This window comes from Geotrypetes seraphini, chromosome 1 (genome assembly GCF_902459505.1).
Source record: "Geotrypetes seraphini chromosome 1, aGeoSer1.1, whole genome shotgun sequence".
In the NCBI taxonomy this organism is placed as follows: domain Eukaryota; kingdom Metazoa; phylum Chordata; class Amphibia; order Gymnophiona; family Dermophiidae; genus Geotrypetes; species Geotrypetes seraphini.
This window is the reverse complement of record NC_047084.1, coordinates 452,757,548-452,774,869: the sequence shown is the minus strand read 5'-3', so window position 1 is coordinate 452,774,869 and position 17,322 is coordinate 452,757,548. Positions and strand designations below refer to the sequence as shown.

Here is a 17,322-nt window from a genome sequence, read left to right as displayed (position 1 = left end):
TTTGAGTCCTTAGAACATTCTTTTGGTGCAGTATCTAAGCGCCTCGAGGATCACGTTCAGCAGCCATCTTTTCAAGGGCCAGATTCTTGGTGGTATAGGTCTCTCTAAAAGGCGTTTCACTTGTAGGAAAACTAGGTTCTTCCCTCCCTTTCAGAATCACTCATCTCTGGAACAACCTTACTTCTCCTCTTAGGAATCTGAGCTCCCTCCAACTCTTCCGTAAACATCTGAAAACCTGGTTATTCTCAAAAATGTAACTCCTCCTCCCTCTCTGGTTATTCTAGTCCTCTAAATTTTCTCTTCATTTTGCTTCTTCCCTCCACTGGAGTTCCTTTCTACCCTAACTCTTGTTAACCGTGTCGAGCTTTACGAATGTAGAGATGATGCGGTATACAAACCTAAGGTTTAGATTAGATTAGATGACTTCTACTCAGGTGTCGTCAGGGATATTCAGGTTTTTCCTCCCAGAGAAATTCCCAGGGCTATGCCAATGTTACCACTGTTCCAATTCCAGTCATCCTCAGGTTCCTGTGCAGTGGCTACACCTCACAAAAAAAAAAAAAAAAAAGAAGAAAGCGCCAATGTCGCCAGGGGTGAGCGTGGCTTCTTCACTCGAAGGCAGTCTTCTCAGTTTTGTCAGGAGTGGACTCAACTTTCATCGGACACTTGTTAGTCCTCCTTTGCCCACCTCTGGCTTGATTTCTGAACTCTGGCAAGTACAGGGTCTACGATGTTCTGCAATGCCTCTTAGTCATCGGGATGCTGGAACCTGTTCCAGACCACAAATGTGAGCTTCAGCGGATAGTCCTTATACTTCCTTGTGCCAGAAAGGCTTGGAGGAATGGAGACCCATTCTGGATCTACAGTCGGTCACCTGTTTCTTACGAATTCCTTTTTTCTGAACAGACAACGGAGTACATGATGATAGCTGCTGTGTCTTAAGGGGAGTTTCTAGTGTCCTTGGCTCTCACAGAGGTTCACCTCCAAATTTCAATCTACCCAGAGCATCGCAGGTTTCTGCATTTCCTTGTTCTGTAACAGCATTTCATTTGCAGCTCTGCACCTTGGGCCTCGCGACAGCTCCTGCATTTTCATCAAACTGATGGTAGTTGAGGCGGCTTTCTGGAACAGCGGGTGATCTGGGCTTCATCTCATTAGGTGTACGAAGATGCAGTGGGGACAGTAGTGTCTCTGCTGCAGGCATTGGTAAGTTAACATAAGAATAGCCTTACTGGGTCAGATCAATGGTACATCAAGCCCAGTAGCCCGTTCGCACAGTGGACAATCCAGGTCACTAGTACTGGTCAAAACCCAAAGAGTAGCAACATTCCGTACTACCGATCCAGAGCAAGCAGAGGCTTCCCCCATGTCTTACTAACAAAATATGGACTTTTCCTATAGGAATTTGTCCAAACCTTTCTTAAAACCAGGGTCAGGGTCGACAGTGTTCTGGCAGTCTTCCTTGGCCGACAGTTCCTGGTCTCAGGAGCATGGTCCCTCTCACAGGACCATCTGATCTTACAAGAGCTGGGGTTTGCCCCAGAGGGTCTTGTTGGCTTTGTCAGAGAACTTGAAGGCCGGGCACTTTTTCAGTCAAGGAACAGTGAGAAAGCTAAGGCCAGATGCCTTGGTTTGGCCCTGGCTGACTCACAAGTTCCTGTATGATGTTCCTTCTGTGGCCTCTGGTTGGTCGGGTCATCTACTGGACAGCAACGCATCTTGGCCTGGTGTTTCTAGAGGCTCCGGATTGGCCTCTCCGCCCATGGTATGTGGATCTCATACATCTTCAGCGGGATGAGACGTTCCAGCTCCCTCTTCATCGATATCTTCTCAGTCAGGATCGGTGTCCCTGGAATCACGGCGTTTTGGTCTTATGGCATGGCTCAAGTGCTCAGCTTTGATGAAACACGGTTATTCGGAGGTAGTTATCTATGGATTCTTCTTTCAAAGCCTAGGCTTTCCCACAGTGGGGTGCTAGGAATCAGGTGGGGCCTGAGAAAGCTCTCAGTTCAGTAGTCCTGGCTTTCCTTCAGGAGTATTTAGACAAAAGTCTGGCAGTGGTCTTCCTGAAAGTTCAGGTTGCAGGACTTTCGTATTTTCGAACACGCAGGCGCTAGTTTGCTAACTGCTCTTCCAGATGTAACCAGGTGTATGAGGGGGCGCTTCAACTTCGTCCTCCCTTGCATCTTCTTTTCCCTCTGTGGTATCTTAACATCATTTTACAGGGCCTTGGTGAGGCCCCTTTTGAACCACTAAAGGATGAATTTCTTCTGGATGATCAAGAGGGCATTTCTGGTCACCATTATCTCAGCACAGTGTAATTTGGAGCTTTATGCTTTTTCGTGCAGGGACCTTTTCTCTGTATTAAGAGGGTTCCTCCATACTATACCTTCCTCCTTACCTAAGGTGGTCTCGGCTTTCCATGTCAACCAGGAAGTTAGGTTGCCTGCATTTCATCAAATAGTTTCAGAGCGCAAAGATCAGATCTTACGCAAATTAGATGGTTGGAAGGTCTTGGCTCCTTTATTTGGAAAGGCTGTGATCACTTTTTTGTTCTCACTGCTGCGTCTCACTGTGGTAGACTGGCATCCAAGTCGTCGATCGCTCGATGAATTAGAATGACCATTTCTGTGACTTCTGTTGCCCACAGCAAGCAGCTGCTGATCTTGCTTAAAGCACATTCAACAAGAAGTGTGGTTGTGTTATGTATGGGGGGGGGGGGGAATATCTCATGATTCATCCTGATGAATTTTGCAGGGTGGCTTCTTGGTCTTTGCTTCATACTTTTGCCTGGTTTTACCAAGTTGTTGCGTTCGGATGCCATTTTCAGGACCTCGGGTTTGAGGGCAGTTTCTTCTGTCCCTCCCTAGCTTATGTGGCTTTGGTACAGCACATAGCATATGGAATCTGGAAGGGACGTGACAGAATGGAAGATTAGGTTTATACCTTCTATAATCTTTCCGTTAGTCCCTGAAGGATTCCATACAACCAGCTCTCTCTGTTTTCACTCACATGTTTAGAGTGCCTGCTCCTTTTTGCTCCTATCACTCTCATTACAGGTTTGAAGTTTTTCAAGCCAGTTGGCTGATCCTGTGTGGAGTTTCTGTGACTATACACATTACCAAAGGCCTTTCTTGGGTTGCTTGCTGCACACTGCAGGTTAGTAATAGTTTCAAATTTATTAGGTGTTTATATACCACCTATCAAGGTTATTTAAGCGGTTTTACAATCGTACTCAAGCATTTTCCCTATCTGTCTCAGTGGGCTTACAATCTATCTAACGTATCTGGGGCAATGTTTTTCTGAGTTGCCTTTGTGCCTGTTTATCACTTATTAATATTTTGCAGAGCAAACCAGTTCTGTTGATGAGGATTCTCCCCTGTACCCCCTTGTCATGGATTTGTTCAGTTATGTTGCTTGGCTTTGGGACTGAACTGGATTTGTTTCCTAGCTCTCAGGCTAAGGGGGTAGATGGAGCATGTGCTCTTAAAAGTTGTGGATTTCTGAAATACCTGGACTGCAGGTTGGGATTGAACACCTAGCATATGGAAGCCTCCAGGGACCAACACAAAGAAGATTAACAAAGGTATAATCTTCCATTACTGGATCTATCGCAACTCTGTCCTGATCTTTTCCTGAAAGATCAATTTCCGTCAGATCAATTTCATCCAGTTTATGTAAGGTTGTTATATCTTTGGTAGAGATTAAAGTTGTGAAAATCTTAAATAGGGTCTTTAATGAGCTCTCATCAGAGTATGATTTTTTTGCTTCTGCTGTTGCTAGCTTGTAGTATATCCCTTTTCCAAGTGGTAAAATTCTCCTGTGTTAAGTGCTTCCTTCAGTCTTTCTAGTCACCTTATTTTGGTGTATTTATATACTGCAAACCTCACAGTCCAATGCAGTAAAGTACAAAATCTATTTTACAAAAATTTATCAAACAAGTTTTCAACAATTTTCTAAAATTCTGATAGTAAGTTGAATTTACTATCAAATTATTAAAATTCTTGTCCCAACTACCTGAAAAGATAATAGTCTGTGAAAATATATTTTATATATCCAACCTTTTACAAAAGGGAAGGCAAATAAAATAGGATTACATAATAATATCTACATCCTGCAAATATAAAATGGTCCACAAGTTAACTTGGTATAAGGCCTTGAATTGCCTTGTAACATATACATCCAGATTTAAATATCACTCTTGTCTCCACTGGGAGCCAATGTAATTTCTGATAGTATGACATCACATGGTCTGTCTTTTTTTAAATTGAAAATTAATTGGACAGCCTTATTTTGGATATGTGCATTCTGCTAATGTTCTTTTGATAACCACCTAAATAAATACAATAATCGAAAGTACTCAAAAGTAAAGATTGAACAAATAGTCTGAAAGGCTACTATCGATACTAAAAAACATGGGTTATTTTTCCTTTTTTAAAAATTTTATACATCTGGCTGGAGCAATCTCATCTAAGGGAGAAAGAAAATCCAACGTGGTCTGCAGTAAACAACAGCAAGCAGAAAACAACAAACAGACTGCAGATAATGTACAAGATGCAGGCGTTTATTAATAAATGCAGTAACATATACAACCTTATAGCCAACCAAGGGACCCGACACGGTCCGTGTTTCAGATAACACACCTTCTTCAGGGGTCCATGGTGGTTAAGGTATAAAGCAAACTGCATAAAAGATAACAAACACGCGCCAATCACGGTCAAATGGGGTCAAGCAAGTCTTACGTTATAGTCTTGGCTATAAGGTTGTATATGTTACTGCATTTATTAATAAACAACACCTGCATCTTGTACATTATCTGCAGTCTGTTCGTTGTTTTCTGCTTGCAATCTCATTTAAGACTGATGTTGTAAGGTCATGCCAGGAGGTTAAGGCTCCATCTATATTTTCCCCTATGGGTTTTAAGTGGTCAATAATTGCACTCCAGAATTCGTCAGGGGGATATTGCCTCGCCTTACTGTAGACATGGTATACGTGTTATAGGTAGTTTCAAGAAGAAATTGAAAAGGTAGTGGTCTGTTCAGATAACTAGTTCTCATGTAACATGATCTAACGGGGAAAATTAAGTTTTTAGATATACCAGCTATGAAGTCTTAAGACAGTGATCAACATTATGAGTAGGATTGCAAGGAAAAAACAGTAAAGTTGAGATGGTCCAGTAGATTTTTTAAAGTACAGTTTTTGGGATTGCCATGCATTTCTAGATGTAGGTTTAAGTCTCCTAAAACTAGCAAGTGATTAAAGGTTTTGGCATAGTGAGAGTCTATCCTCTACTTTGTTCCAATTACCAGGAGGTCTGCACATTAATAATATTCCTAAATCTTTTTCCCCTTCCAGATTCTTCATACTACAGATCATATATTCTAAACCCTGTTCATTATTGCTATCTAATATTGTTAAGGACAGAAATGATTTGTATAATATGAGTAGGCCCCCCCACCTCTCTGTATTTCTGCTGTAATGAATCACTTTGTATCCTGACAGGGGCCCTGAGGGGAAGAAGCCGAAGAAGTCAGCTGTTTTGCCAGTGTTATTTCCTTGCCAGCTTGTAGCAACAGCGAAGGTACGTTGGACATTGTGAGCAGAGTTTTCGCGGTCCTAGCAGCCACTGTGTAAAATGTACAGCATGCAAGTCAGAAGTTAAGAGCCCCAACCGGGTCACACGCTAAGAAAAAATGTACCACTCTTTTTTTTTCCAGCAACAGTTGTTAACAGGGGCAGAAAATACTTGCAGTTGTTGAAAAAAGTCCAATCTTCTTGTCAGTAGAGACACTGAGGGAACGTATGGGAAAAATAGAGTTTGCCCTAAGGGCTAGAAAGCAAAGGCTTTCTGACTAAAAGTTCTATATTTTTTGAAAACTATTTTGTTTTTCTCTGAACAGGGGAGAGCCGGGACTGTCTAGGAGCAGGTCAGAAAAAAACTGAAAGGAGGAGGGGAGGGGGCTCCAGGAGCAGGGCAATCCTGCACATGCTCAGTAAGCTCAAAAGCTTACTATAGCTAGGGGAGAATCTGAGGCAATTGGCTCAGTCAGAGACTTCACCAACAAGTGGGGCCTGCATATCTCCTGCCTGTCTCCGGAGAAAGCTCCACTCCATTACAGTCCACAGTTTCTTTAACAGTTCACTTATGTTCCTGCAAAACATGTTCGAGAACAACAAATGGAGGAAACCCTCTGTATCTACCAATGTAGGCACAGTTCAGAAACAGCTTCAACAAAGCCCGCATATGCCAAACTGAAAGCATATTACCAGAAAAAAAAAAAAAAGAGAGACAAATACTTAGCTGCTATCTATACTCATCAAAACTATTCACAACTTGCCATCATCCATACAAAAGAACAGGAGCACAGTCCTCAAAGACCCGACTGGAAATCCCTGTTTCACCAAAGGCTGTGTCAGGGGTCCGTCTTTACTGGTACAGTTCACCACTTGTGTACAAGCTAGGCAGTCAAACAGTAAACATGGAAATGGCACTTGAAGTAGTAATCTCCGCCAAAAGGCTTGTATAACACCAGGGCAGACTCGACACTTCCTCCAGAACCAACCAATCCACTGTCTCAGTTCATTACAAATTTTAAAAAACTCCTCCCATTCAATTCGAGTGTTCAACCCCATTGAGTGTACTGATTGCAGATGAAAAATCCTCCGCTGTTCCTTCTGTCGAAGGAGGCACTACCTCTCCGAATAGACTGCAGGACAATTTTCAAGGACCAAACAGAAAGGAAAAATCATGGTGAATATCCAAAGTGTCACCAATGGCTTTTCCAACCTCCTGGTGTTAAGACATTATCGATGCTCCTGATTGGTAAGGCCCTACTTTAGTACAGGAAGAAGCGGTTGGAGCATACAGCGAGTGATTTCCTTCACTTGCCGGCACTCCGGCTGCCCTCTCCTGCCTGGTCATTCGCGGTCAGAAAATACTGCGAATGACCGGGACCGCTGACCACGAATTTGCGGGGCAGCACTGTATACACACCGAGTGTACTTTATATTTAAAATATATATTGTTTACCTTGCATAACAACATGAACATGTATAGCAGAATACAATTCTTTATGACTGCTTCCACCCTCCCTGCTCGAAAACGAGAGGAATAGTCACCCAACCCTTGCGAGATTTGATGGCGATCTGTGCATTCTCTTTACAGTTCTCGAGAGATTTGTTAGCTACTCGCCACCTGTTCAGAGTTCTCACAAATTGGGCAGCACTACTGAACAAGGTAAGGTCTCCTGGGCAGCAGTGGCATACCAAGGGGGGGGAGCAGTCCGCCACGGGTGCTGCCTTAGGGGGGGTGCACAGCCAGCTCCCACCCTCCCTGTGAGAGCAGCAAATCTAACCTCCAGTAGCGTCGGCTGCTTCGCGGCTTTCTCCTCCCTCTGCCGCGTCACTGATGACGTCATCAGCAACGCTGCACTGACAGGAGAAAGCCATGAAGCAGCCGACGCTACTGGAGGGAGGTTTGCTGCTCTCGCTGGGAAGGTCGGAAAAGTTCACTGTGGGGGAGAGATAAGAGGGTCAGTGGGGGTTCGGCTGGGAGGGGAGAGAAGCGGTCTGCCTCGGGTGCTCCAAGGCTTGGTGCCATTATCTTCTTCGGGCAGCAGCAGCGTTTACAATTTGCTGCTGTTGCCGGCTTCAGGCCTTCCTCTCTGCCGGGTCCTGCCTACTTCCTGTTTTCATGAAGACAGGACCCATTTGACAGAGAGAAAGGCCTGAAGCCGGCAACAGCAGTGAATTGTGAATGCTGCTGCCCGAAAAAGTTCAGGACACCAGGCCTTGGGTGACAGAAGGAGGAAAGGGAGCAGAGGGGGAGAGAATTGGGGAGAGTGGTGCTCTACCCAACTGGAGGGAATGAAAGGAGATGCCAGGGCTTAATGGGAAGAAGAGACGCCAGGGCATGGAGGGAAGGAGGAAGGTATGCCAGATCAAGGGGGAAAGAAGGAGAAGATGTCAGAGCATGGAGTGGGAGGGAGAGATGGAAGAAAAGGAAAGGAGAGAGATGCCAGGAATCAGGGAAGGGATGATGCCAGACTGTGAGGTGGGAAGGAAAGAAAGGAGAAGAGAGAGATGCCAGAGCATAGGGGAGGGGGTAGTGACAGAGAGAGAAAAATGGAGAGGTGACAGAGTTGAAATCAATCATGTACAAAGGAGAGAAGAGGCACGGGATAGAAAGTTTATGGAAGGAGCGTAGAAAGAGGGAAGATGCCATATGGAAGAGAGAGGGTGCACACTGGATAGAAAGAGCACAGAGGGCAGTGAATGGAAGGGGCGAGATAGAGGGTGAACAGTAGATGGAAGGGGTAGAGAGAGGGAAACAGACACTGAATGGAAGTGTGGGGGAGAGGAAGGACAGCTGCTGAATGGAAGTGTGAGGGAAAGGGGGAGCAGATGCTGGAAGGAAGTGGGGAGGAGAAAGAAAAAATAGGGCACATGCAGGATTGAGGGAAGAGGATAGAGTTAGTTACTGGAAGGAGTGAGGGAAAGAGGTGGCAAGCTATAGGTAGACACAGTGAAAGAGGGAAATTGAGGACTGAATAGTAAAAAAGAATTTAGACAAAGGCAGAAAATAAATTGAGAAGGAAGGCCAGGGAACAGGAGGAAGGGAGCGGAGAGAGAGATGCCAGAGCAGGGGGGAAGGAGAGGAGACAGATACCAGACCAATGGGGTGAAAGGAGAGATGGAAGGGGCATAGAACGAGAGAAGATGCCATATAGGGGCAGAGAGATGGCAGAGAGTGGATGGAAGGAAGAGAATAACAAGAAGATGAGGAAAGCAGAAACCAGAGAAGACAAAGGAAGAACAAAAATTTTCTATTTATTTATTGCTTTAGGAGACATGTGTCACTGTTTCTGTGGTATTGCATTGTATGCAGAGTCCAGCTTCTTGCTGGTTCAATTTAACTTTTGTCTATGTATTTCTATTTTATCCCCCCTTATACAAAACTGTGGAGCGTTTTTTAGCGCCAGCCGTGGTGGTAGCAGCTCTGATGCTCAGAATTCTATGAGCGTCAGAGCTGTTACCACCGTGGCTAAAATCCACACTACAGTTTTGTAAAAGGGGGAGGGGTAAGTTTGTGATTACTTATTCCATAATAGGCGAAGGTGTTTTCTGTGTATTCGAAAGGCATGGTTTTCTGTTAGGATTGACTGCAGGATTGATCTGTATTAGTCTGGCTTGTTTAGTTTTACAATGGGTGATTTACTGTTGTACTTCTCACTGCAGTATGTAAGATGCTGCCTTTTCCTAGGTACTCATGTGCGAAGTGTGGCTTGTTACTAAAAATCATGTTTTTCGTACAGATGGGGGGGTGCCAAAAAATGATGGGCCCCGGGTGTCACACATGCTAGGTACGCCACTGCTGGGCAGTAGAATTTTAAGAGGCAGGGCTCCATGATTGTCTCGCGTTGACTTTGCGATCAACCAGTAGATCACGATTGATGTGTTGGGCACCCCTGTTTTAAAAATACATGATGTTTGCCCAACATAAAGATATGAGCAAGGGCACTGAAAGCACAGTTACTTACCGTAACAGGTGTTATCCAGGGACAGCAGCCAGATATTCTCACTGATGGGTGACATCACCGATGGAGCCCTGGTACGGACACTTGAAAAGTGAATCGCAACTTTAAGTTTAGAAAGTTTGCGATTAGCCCGCACTGCGCATGCGCGAGTGCCTTCCCGCCCAATGTAGGCACACGGTCCCTCAGTTAAGATAAGCCAGCTAAAAAAAGACAACCCGGAGAGGTGGGTGGGTTGTGAAAATATCTGCCTGCTGTTCCTGGATAACACCTGTTATGGTAAGTAACTGTGCTTTATCCTAGAACAAGCAGGCAGCATGTTCTCACTGATGGGTGACCTCCAAGCTAACTAGGAAGGGATGGCGGGAGAGTTGACCTTTAAGAAAACAAATTTTGCAAAATTGACTGGCTGAAGTGACCATCCCATCTGGAAAAAACTTCCAGACAGTAATGCGAAGTAAAGGTATGAACTGAGGAGGTCCAGGTGGCAGTTTTGCAGATTTCCTCAATAGGAGTAGATCTGAGGAAAGCTACAGAATCTGCCAAAGCACGGACTTTGTGAGCAGTGACACGACTCTCCAGAGGCAGTCCGGTCTGAGTATAGCAGAATGAGATACAGGCAGACAACCAGTTGGATATTGTCCATTTGGTGACAGGATGAGCCAACTTGTTAGGATCAAATGAGATGAAAAGTTGGGGAGATGTTCTATGAGGCTTTGTCCGATCGATGTAGTAGGCCAAAGCACGTTTACAGTCCAAAGTGTGTAGCGCCGTTTCCTCTGGGTGAGAATGAGGCTTAGGGAAAAAAACTGAAAGAACAATGGACTGATTGAGATGAAAGTCCTTAACTACCTTTGGTAGAAACTTAGGATGCGTGCGTAGAACCACTTTATCATGGTGAAAAACTGTGAAAGGTGGATCTGCGACCAATGCTTGTAGCTCACTGACCCTCCTGGCAGAAGGGAGGGAGATGAGAAAAAATACTTTCCAGGTGAGAAATTTGAGATGAGCTGTTGCCATTGGTTCAAATGGAGGTTTCATCAGCCTGGAAAGAACTACATTAAGATCCCAGATGACAGGTGGAGGCTTGATAGGTGGTTTAGCATTGAAAAGCCCTTTCATGAATCTAGAGACCAATGGATGAGCAGTGAGAGACTTTCCCTCAACTGGCTTGTGAAAAGCTGTAATAGCGCTGAGATGGACTCTGATAGATGTAGATTTAAGACCAGAATCAGAGAGATGAAGGAGATAATCCAGCACCAACTCTAATGACAAGGAAGCTGGATCATGATGATGATGATGGCAGAAACACCAGGAAGAAAACCGAGTCCACTTTTGTTAATAACACTGTTGAGTGGCTGGTTTCCTGTAAGCATCAATAATAGTGCGAACAGGCTGAGAAAGATGCAATGATGTCAGCCCGAGAGATACCAAGCTGTCAGGTGTAATATGATGGCAGGTTGGGATGAAGAAGAGTTCCTTGATTCTGTATAAGCAGAGTAGGAAATATTGGAAGTAGTATGGATTCCCTGGTGCTGAGTTGAAGTAGAAGGGAGAACCAATATTGTCTGGGTCACCGAGGAGCTATGAGGATCATGTTGACTGACTCCTGCTTGAATTTGAAAAGAGAAGAGTGGGAGTGAATGCATAGAGGAACAAGTGCGTCCAATCCAGAAGAAACATCTGCTTCCAGGTGGCGAGGAGAGTAAAGTCTGGAGAAGAAGTGGGGCAGTTTGTGGTTGTGGGGAGCTATAAATAAGTCCATTTCAGGAGTGCCCCATTGTGTAAAGTTGTCGAGCTGAGTGTCCATTCGTGAGGCTGGAGAATTGTGCTGAGGTTGTCCGCTAAGGAATTCTATTTGCCTCTATGTAGACTGCTCAAAGAAAAAGATTGCAGGTGGTCAACCAAAGCCAAATCTTTTGAGCCTCTTGACAAAGAGGAAGAGAACTTGTTGATGTAGTACATCGCTACTTGATTGTCCGTGCGAAGGAGGAAGACTTGGTCAGTCAGGAGATGTTGGAAAGCTTTTAGCGCGTAATACATCGCTCTGAGCTCCAGCAAATTGATGTGATATTTGTGTTCTTTGGAAGTCCAAAAACCCTGTGTTTGAAGGCCGCTCATGTGCGCTCTCTAGGCATAAGGAGAAGCATCCATTGTGAGTACCTGGCAATGCGGAGGAAGATGGAAAAGAAGACCTCTGGATAGACTGGAAGAGGTCATCCACCAGTGGAGCGACTGCAGAAGAGATGAGTTTACAGAGATATGTTGTGAGAGAAGATCTGTTGCCTGACACCACTGAGAAGCTAGAGCCCACTGAGGAGTGTGAAGATGCAATCTGGCAAGTGGGGTGATATGAACCGTGGAGGCCATGTGGCCCAGGAGAACCATCATGCATCTTACAGAGATTGTTTGTAGCTGAAACATGTGTTGACAGAGATGAAGCAAGGCAGCCAGGCGATCTGGAGGCAGAAACGCCCTTATGAGAGTAGTATCCAAAATAGCTCTGATGAACTGAAGATGTTGAGTCAGTTGGACTTTGGGAAATTGATTTTGAAGCCCAAGGTTTGAAGGACAGAAATGATGCGAGTCGCCAGGGTCACTTTCTGAGGCGATGAAGCCTTGATCAACCAGTCGTCCAGATAAGGAAACACCTGAAGACCCTGGGATCTGAGGGCTACTGCCACTACAATCAGGCACTTTGTGAAGACTCTGGGAGATGTCAGGCTGAAGGGAAGAACTTTGTACTGGTAGTGACAACGACCGATTTGAAAGCGAAGGTATTTTCTGGAAGCCGGATGAATTGGTATATGTATGTAGGCTTCCTTGAGGTCCAGAGAGCATAGCCATTCGTTCTGAGCCAATAGGGGATAAAGGAGGGTGAGAGAGAGCATTCGAAACTTCTCTTTGACAAGATATTTGTTGAAAGCTCGGAGATCCAGGATGGGTCACAGACCTCCCATCTTTTTGGGGACCAAGAAATATCGGGAGTAAAAGCCTTGGTCGTGTTGAGAGGGAGGAACTTCCTTGATGGCATTGAGGAGGAGAAATTGAACTTCCTGGAGAAGTATAGAGGATGTGGCTGAGGAGGATCGGTGTCAAAGTGGAATGCTCGAGCCTTGGGTTGAGAATGTCCGCACCGTTAGAGTAGCATGAAGAGGAGTGGTCGGCACCATGAGCAACTCAGACCGGACCGGCTCCTGGAGGGTTGGTGCCGTGCTTGGTGAAAAATGAGCCAGCACCAAGAGGTTAAAATGCTATCCTAATTCCTCATGAAGCAGATTGTCAATTTTCTGCTTAAGAGAAAGTGCCGGTACCGTTTGCTTCTTTTTGGCCAATACGGATGGCTGATCAACACAGTCTGGAGATGAGGCCGAAGAGGAGGCACTCACCGATATCGGAGCTGTGCATTTACGGGACTTATGCGAGGTTGGCAGGACTTGACTCACTTCAGCTTTGATCTGCATCCTGGAAGGGGTAGTGAAAGGCTTCTTAGCCAGCTTACCCAGAGTGAGTTGCAACACCGGAGTCAAAGTTGGTGGATCCACCCTCGGTGTTGTCTTGGTCGGCGTGTACGGTGTCGGAGATGAACTGGGCTCCATGTCCATCATGAAGCCAGAGTTGTTTTTCTTGAAGGAACCGATTTGAGTGTGCTTCAAAAGGGACGAGCAGCAGGAGTAGGAGTCGGTGACAGAAATGGCCTGAACACAGCGACCGCACTTTTTGAAACCCGTAGGCGGGCGGGACATGGACGGGAAGACAGCTGTTGACAAATCAAACTATGACGAAAAGAGTCCATAAGGCCCCGCTGGGCCAAAGCCTGTGATGGCAAAGTAAAAAGAAAAGAGAGCCTTGGTTTGTTTTTTAAAGAAAATAAGACAGAAAAAAACTAAAGAACTTTGACAAAAAAGTCACAATCCGTGAGAGCGGGAAGGCAAGTGATAGAAAAAAATTCAGAGTGTTGAAAACGCGTCTGACTAGCTCCACGGCAACTAGAAAACTGAGGGATCGCGCGCCTACATCGGGCGGGAAAGCACTCATGCATGCGCGGTGCGGGCTAATCGTAATCTTTCTAAACTTAAAGTTGCAATTCACTTTTCAAGTGTCCGTACCGGGGCTCCATCAGTGACACCACCCATCAGTGATAATATGCTGCCTGCTTGTCCTGGGATAATCACATATTACCGTATTTTCACGCATATAACACGCGCGTTATACACGATTTTTACAAACCGTGCATAACCTTGCGTGTTTTACTTTTTTTTACATAGTTCCCCCCCCCCCCGATGTCCGATTCACCCCGCAGGACCGCTCGCACCCCCACAGCCTCCCCACCCCCCCACCCCCATCACGGAGAAGCTCCTACCGTTCTCCTGCTGCTTCCTCTGCCGGCGGTCCCGGCCCTTCTGCGAGCTCTGCTCTGAAATGCTTCCTCTTCCGGCGGTCCCGGCCCTTCTGTGAGCCCTGCGTCTGCGCTGCTTCCTCTTCCGGCGGTCCCGCAGACGCAGGGCTCACAGAAGGGCCAGGACCGCCGGCAGAGGAAGCAGCAGAACGGTAGGAGCTTCTCCATGATGGGGGGGGGGTGGGGAGGCTGTGGGGGTGCGAGCGGTCCTGCGGGGGGGGGGGGTGAATCGGATGTCGGGGGGGATGGTGCGAGCGGTCCTGCGGGGTGAATCAGACGTCGGGGGGGGCATCAGGCTTTCAGGGTGGGGACAGGACTTCAAGGGGGAGAGGAGAGTCGGGGTGGCCAGAGGAGAGTCGGGGCGGGCTAAAGGAGAGTCGGGCGGCGACGGGAGAGTCGGGGCAGCATGCGCGGTATACGGGTGTGCGCGGTATATAAAAATTTCTTTACATAAATTACAGTTTCCCGCGCGCTATACCCGTGTGCGCGTTTTACACGGGTGCGCGTTATCTACGTGAAAATACGGTACTCCAATTGTCAGGCATGTTGTACTACTCAAAGTGAATACCAGCTGAGTAACAGGATGTACAAAGTCCTGCGTTTCTAACATTAAGGGACACATGGCTCACTGTCCACATCTTTTTGGTGGGGGAGGTCTCCTTGAGGGTTAGGAGTACATTTTGCTTATAAGGATGATTTAAACTACCCCAATATTGAATGAATAAATAAGAACATAAGCATCGCCTCTGCCGAATCAGATCACAGGTCCATCATGCCCAGCAGTCCGCTCCCGCGGCAGCCCCCCTGTAAATTATCTATTATTTAAGACATTTTGCCTGTATAGTATCCCTCTAATTATATCCTTCAATCCCCTTTTGAAACCCAAAATCGTACTCTGCTCTACCACCTCTTCTGGAAGCGAGTTCCAGGTGTCCACCTGAGTGAAGAAGAACTTCCTAGCATTTGTTCTGAATCTGTCTCCCTTCAATTTTTTTGACTGCCATCTAGTTTTTGTTGCCCCCGCAAGTCTGAAGAATCTGTCCCTCTCTACCTTCTCTATACCCTTCATAATCTTGTTAAGTTTCTATCATATCCCCTCTAAGTCTCTGCTTTTCCAGGGAAAAGAGCCCCAGCTGCTCCAGCCTCTCAGCATATGGAAGGTTCTCCATGCCCTTTATCATTTTTGTTGCTCTTCTCTGGACCCTCTCGAGTATCACCATATCCTTCTTAAGGTACGGCGACCAGTATTGAACGCAGTACTCCAGATGCAGTCGCACCATTACCCTATACAGCGGGAGGATAACCTCCTTGGTTCTGGTAGTGATACCTTTTTTGATAATGCCCAACATTCTGTTCGCCTTTTTTGAGGCCGCTGCGCATTGTGCCGCTGGTTTCATTGTTTTATCCACCAAAACCCCAAGTTTTTTCTAGGTTGTCTTCCCCCAATAAAAATGGTACATCAGGGAGTGCTAGGGAAGTAACTGATCCAGGAACCAACAAAAGGGGGAGCTATTTTAGATCTAGTCCTTAGTAGAGATAAAGAAGTTGGGTCCGCTGGGAAACTGTGGTCTAATGATCAAATATGAGCTAATATCTGGACTAAAATCATAAAGGAAATCTTAATACTTTTATATCTTTATTCTGCTATGTAAAATTCTCTGCATTCTTTTATATTGCATTTTATAATTTATATATTTCTTTCTTTTTAGTGGCTTTAATTGCTGTTTTTATATAACTAGAACTGTTTGTATCTTATCCAATTGTTGTGAATCACTTAGAACTCCCGGGTATAGCGGTATATAAAAATAAATTTATTATTACTATGGCAGTATTTAATTTTCAAAAGGGTGTCTGATAAAATTAGAAAAATGGTTAAAAAGAAACTAAAAGATCAGCCAAAAAGGTTAGGACTTTAAAATTGGGCATGGGTGTCATTTAAAAATATCATCTTGAAAGCCCAGACCAGATGTATTCCATGTATTAAAGGTAGAAAGAGCAGCAAATGACAGCTGGCATAGTTAAAAGGTGAAGTGAGAGAGGCTATTAGAGCTAAAAGAATGGGGAAAAAATCCCAACAAAGAAATTAAGAAGGAACATAAGCACCAGCAACTTAAATGCAAAGCATTAATAAAGAAGGCTAAAAGAAAAACTTGTCACAGAGGTAAAAACTCACAGTAACAACTTTTTCAGGTACATCAGCAGCATAAAGGGAATCCATACGACTGTTAGATCATGAAGGAGCAAAAGGAGCACCGAGGGAGGACAAAGCAATAATAGAAAGACTGAATGAATTCTTTGCATCTGACTTTACAGAAGAAGATGGAAGAGTCCCTTGGCTGCCCGCTGAGACTATATGGGAATTGGCCTCCACTGATAATCCTATCATATGGCATGTTTTGTTCCTATGGGTTAAACTTTGCACTTGTTTGATGAATTCCAGGGATTATTTTCATGGCACAGCTATAGCTCCATGCTCCCCATTTTGTCCCGGGTGATAAGATAAGGTATTTCGCCTTTGGGTGAGACAGGGGTTGCAAATTTTAGGTCAGTTGGTTTAGGAAGGTGATTTGGTTTCATTTTTCCATTTGGAGATAGAATATGGTTTGGTTGCCCGGGATCTTTTTCATTATGGGCAATTAAGTGCCTTTTTCCATAGGAATGTTGCTGGAATTGAGACAGTCACCCACCTTGCTGGAGCATGCATTCTTGCAGGGAGCGAGACAGGGGATCATTACCCGCTTTTATAATGCTTTGTTACAAACTGTCCCACTTCCCTCTAAATATAAAGCGGCTTGGGAGTGTGTCCTTAGCAAAGTCTATGACCATAGTCTGGAATCGTCAAATTGGGTTTTTTAGCAATATGATGGAAAATGGATACAAGATGCTATACCTCTCTGTTTGAAAGCAATGTTTGGCAGGGGTACAGATTCTTGCTGGCGAGCCTTTGGATATCAAGGATCTTTTATACACATCTGGTGGCTTTGTCATAAGGCTCAACTTTACTGGGATCAGGTTGTGGGCTTCATTTCAGAGGTCTTGGGTTGCTCGGTGCATAAGACTATTGAATGTTGTTTGTTAAATGTTGCTCCCACTACTTTGCAGTTGCAATTTCACAAATAGATTGCCTTGGCGATGACAGCGGCACAATTGCTGTTAACTGCAGCTTGGAAGAAATCTGACCTTCCTTCTCTGGATATGGTGCAACAAAAAGTGACTTATGTTTATACTATGTCAAAATTAACTGCTTTGCGTAGAAATTGTATGAGGTCCTTTAAAAAAATATGGTTTCAATATATCTCATGGAAGGAAATGGTAACACCTGAGGGAGTTTGAGGGGGTTCTTTTGAGAAATTTTTTTTTATCCTCTTATAAATGTTTGAGGTGATATCT

General features: G+C 45.1%; 1 long non-coding RNA gene across 1 annotated transcript in view; it reads left to right on the top strand.

Moving 5' to 3' along the window:
• LOC117348918 overlaps positions 1-17,322 on the top strand; it is a 22,490-nt gene extending 5,168 nt beyond the window's left edge. The window contains exons 2-3 of the long non-coding RNA XR_004537070.1: positions 5,503-5,581; positions 16,123-17,322. This is a non-coding gene — a long non-coding RNA (uncharacterized LOC117348918). The remainder of the gene's footprint in view (positions 1-5,502; positions 5,582-16,122) is intronic.